The sequence below is a fragment of the Vespa mandarinia genome, chromosome 2 (genome assembly GCF_050613455.1).
Source record: "Vespa mandarinia isolate Hongniang chromosome 2, ASM5061345v1, whole genome shotgun sequence".
Classification (NCBI taxonomy): Eukaryota; Metazoa; Arthropoda; class Insecta; order Hymenoptera; family Vespidae; genus Vespa; species Vespa mandarinia.
In genome coordinates, this window is record NC_140811.1 from 18,905,001 (window position 1) to 18,910,000 (window position 5,000).

Below are 5,000 nucleotides of genomic sequence, written 5' to 3' on the forward strand. Positions count from 1 at the left end.
TTATTGGATTCGTGTGTATAGGTGTATATACATATTATATATATATACATATATATATATATATATATATATATATATGTACATGCTAACGGAATTGAAGATTTTTTTTAGTTCTATGTCTATTTGTAGGCTCGTAAGTTTGAGAATAAGAAAAGAAAAAAATAACGTTTATTACATAGAGCTTAAAAAAAAAAATATCTTCTCTAAAAAACAAGATTTCCTTTCTCAAATATTATTATTAAGTAATTATTTTCTTCTTTCTCTCTGTCTCTCTCTCTGTCTCTTTTTCTTTTTCTTATCTACCACAATCTTCTAAATTATCGACGAACGATACTTTCTATGCATAAATTATTTATATAAATTGGCAATCGTGGAAATATATGTTTTATTCCATATATATATTTACATATTTATATATATATATATATATATATATATATATTTATATCGTTCACTGGTATCAGCTAGTTAAAGTAATCACTTTTCTCTCTTCAGTTTTATCATTAGGCATATATGTATACGTACGTTGTTCTTCCGTTGAGAACAGTTAGTACGATAAATTTTCTCAAGAAAAACAATGTCTAAATATAAATGGAAGAAAGAATATCTTACGAATGTGAATATCTTTTGCTCTAGTCTAAAACCATTGTTTCCATTCCTAATCTCTTTCTATAATAGTTTCTAAGCGATTCGAAAAATCCTTTTTTTCTTTTCTCTCTCTCTCTCTCTCTCTCTTTCTCTCTTTTTCCTTGTACAAAGGAAAGAGAAAAGAAAAAAAAAAAAAAGGAAAGGAATCATAACTTCAAAAAGTTTATAAAAAATTTTGGGAAAGTAAAAAAGAATAAAGGAGAAGTGATGAAAAGTACTGAAGTTTATATTTTGTAAACTTGCTAGAAGATAGGTTAGATGTAACTATAGGTATAATTGACGTGTTCGTTCGTGCGAGGTCAAAGAAACACGAAGGAGTAGTGACCCCGGTTACGCTAGAATAAATCGACCTAGGTGAGGCTAAGCTAGAATGCTTTCTAGGCGTCGTATCGTAATTCACCTAAGGTCAGTGCTATAATGTCGTACACGTTATCATCGTATAGTTGTTATTAAATGAATAGATAAAATTTTTGTTATATTGATATTATTTAGAGAGATTGGAATATATGAATTTCGATAAACGTATACGCATTCTTTTTCTCTTTTCTTCGTTTTTTTTTTTTCTTTTCTTTCTGCGACTTCAAACAGCCGTCGGAAAATAATTTTATCGAATTTTTATTTTACTTAGAAAAAGGTTACCCTTCACTTTTCGAATACGTTCATTCTTCTTCTTCTTTCCTTTTTTTTTTTGGTCCCTTTTAATAACTAAAATCGCAGTGGTGAAACAATTTTTCGAATTTATTATATCGAAGAGAAAACTCGATCGTGGGGGAAAAAAAGGAAAGCTAATAATAAGCACGATGATTGATACAGTCAGTAAGCACGGAGAAAAATATAAAAAATAAAAAGGTTCTAGTTAGATATTGAACGATCTAGGGTCCCTAGAAGAAATGCACGTAAGACGCATTTTCAATTTACGATATTTTGAATTTATTTTGTTTAAAAGAGAAAAGAAAAAAGTACGAAAAGTAAATAACGAAAAAATAAGGAATAAAAAAAGAATATATGTATATATATATACATATATATACTATATCTACTTAAAAAGTAAGAACACACGTGGTGTCGTAACGACCCACCCTTCTTTTGCATTCGCACCCTCGAAAACCGAGAGCAGTATGCTTTCCTGCAAGAGTACTGACTGACTGCCCCTTCCCTCCTTTCCCTTCCATTTCCTTCCCTTCCCTTTGAAGGTTTTTCCTTCTACGGATGCACGGGGCGGAGCCTCCGTCGTAGCTGCATCGAAAAGAGAATTTTCTCAGTGGCACGTAGCCCGGCCCAGTCGGATTCGTATTAGGGTCTTTCCTACATGAATGGCCGTGCCCCATGTTTTTTCTCTCTGTTTCTCTTTCTCTCTGCCTTAATGCACACACGCATACATGCACACATATGCATACAGAACGTATTATACAATACAATGGAGTAACTGGAGTTGTCCAACACTCTTTCAAATTTTTTTCAATTTTTTTTTTCTTTTCCTTTTTTTGTTTCTTCCTTTTTTTTGTTTTCTTTTCTTTTTTTTTGTTTTTTTTTTTTTTTTTTTTTTTTTTTTTACTTAACCGTACAAACGAATACGAATAATTCGTTGAGAACATTTTTTGATGTTTCGTACTGGTTGGGTCAATTATTTACTCTTCTTCGGGATATTTTATGATGCCAATTATTTTTTTCTTCTCTCTCTTGTTTTTTTTTTTTATTTTCTCAAATCGTAAAACTAACAAGCACAAAAAGTCCAGAGGAAAAATAGGATTTTTAAAAAAATCATCTAGAAATTTTCGATTTCCCCCTCCCCCTCAGACTGTTCGTGTTTACTTCATCGTTGATATTTAATTTTGTATAATTTTCTGTTGATAAAATATTTTATCATGCTTCGCATAGCATGTTAACCTCTTTATGTGTTTATTCATTTATGAATGGAGAGTATTTTGTGCAGTTTGTAACTAAGGTAATTCAATTTTAGAAAGTAAGTTTTACATCTCCGTTCATTTCCATAGTTTTCTTCTTATAAACTTGTTTTTTCTTTCTTTTGTTTTTGTTTTATATTCTTCAAATTAGTTATTGCCAGTCTATTTATATTTATGACGTTATTTCCATGGACAATAATAATAATAATAATAATAATAATAATAACAATTTGTAATTTCCAACATGGCGTCCCTTCACTATTTCGATTAAATTTATTGCTCGCTTTTGGTTAGTTCAATTTGTATTATTAAAAAAAAGAAAAGAAAAAAAAAAGGATTTAGTATACTTAATATATTTTTTAAAGTGAACAGTAATTTTTATGGATTAATTTATTTCGTAATTATTACACACACACACACAAACATATATATATATATATATATATATATATATATATATATATATATAGCTCATATATTTATGTCTGTTTCATTGAAAATATTTTTAAATAGAAAATATAGATAATATCTATTCGATATAAATTTCTTCCTTATTATTATTATTATTATTATTATTATTATTATTATTTCATTTTTCTCTTTCTCGTTTAATCATTTCTCGGATAATTTAATCGTCGTTCATAGCCGTCTCTTTGGAATTAGTTTCTCGGTCGCCGCCGGGAGGATCTTTCCGCCATTTTGAATCTTTCCGATCGGCCCCACCATTACCTCTTACGACAAAGCTTTTCCTCTTTGGCCGCACCCCCGGTTCAAAACGGAAAAGAAATTCGTCCAATCGAATGACATCGAATAAGAATTTGAATCCGAGGAAAATTTTTTCGCTTTTCTTTTTTTTTTTTCTTCTCCTCCTCCCCTCCCCTATCCCCCCACCCACTCATCCCTCCCACGTCCATATTTTCTATCAATTTATTTCGACCATTATCGTTAATTTATTATCAATCAAAAGTTAACGTTATTAAAAATCTTGATATTTTTTCTATTGGATATTTCTTATGGCATTGATCCAAATAATATTCTGTCATCTGGTTGAAATAATTATCTCTTAAATTTGTTTCACGTGAAACGGGCCGCCATTTTTCAAACGTATAAACGTTTAATAATAAACATTTCTATCGATTTATCGTTAATATTTTGTCAATTTTTCATTTTACTTCGAAATATCTAAAAGGGCTTGTTCTAAATTAACAAATAGAAAGAAAAAAAATCTATATGTAGGTGTACTATAATTTTTTTACAGTTGATTATTATTAGAACGAAAAAGGATTAAGAAAGGAAGTGAAAGCTCGTTCCCAATACAGGATCTTTAATATCAGGCATTTAATATGCTTCCTGCATCGTAAATAGTATCTGATCAATCTTATCTAATCGAATATTTACTATTTAACATATTAAATGAATTTTCTAAAAGGATTTCTTCAAATACGTCGAAATAAATTTTAAAAAGGCAAAATGATTCATTCGACAAAAAAATAGCATTCAAAAAAATTATATATATATATATATGAATGTATATATATATATATATATATATGGGTATAATACAATTTTTTTTTTATAAATATTTTATTAATATTATTCTTCAAGGGATCAATTATTATCACCAATATATTTTTATAAATAATATCGCAATATTGTGATATAAATTAAATATTAATTATATTATAAAATGAAACTCATAAAAATGATCATTGATATATATTTCGTGAAACACTTTAGATTAATTTCTTTAGATATGCCTAAAGTTACGTGATTCAGTATATAGAAAAAAAACTTAACTACATTATTCATCGCACTTCATGAAATACTTCGTATTATTTTCTTTTTTTTTTTCTTTATATATATATATATATATATATATATATATATATATATATATAATAATAATACCTAACTACATAATTTAGTACCTGCATAAAAAGAAACTTATCTAAATTATTCATCACTTTTCATATTAATATCTTTACATAAATCTAACTAAGCGATTTAGTAACATATAAATAACATTTTTATTTATTTTGATCAATGTCTTTAAAAATTAATAATAATTAAATGTTTAGTAAAATAAATATTCAATATCTACGAATGTATCAGTCACTATTTATAATAAAACATCACTAAAACAATCGGTATAAATAATTCAATTAACAATGATAAGGTCTAAGCTTTATTATAAATAATGACAATCTCTTTTTATATAAAATATTGACATTATTATATTTAGAAATATTTGATTTTAAAATACTGCCAGATCTTTCTATTAATCCGAGTATACATAATATCGACCACTCATATATATTACATATCGATATTTCATAATAAATACTGCTTATTTATTCGAAATAACGATTAAAGAGTTGTTTAAAAATACCGATTGAAGAAATCGTACCGGTTAATGGAAAAAAAAGAAAAAGAAAAAAAAAATAGAAA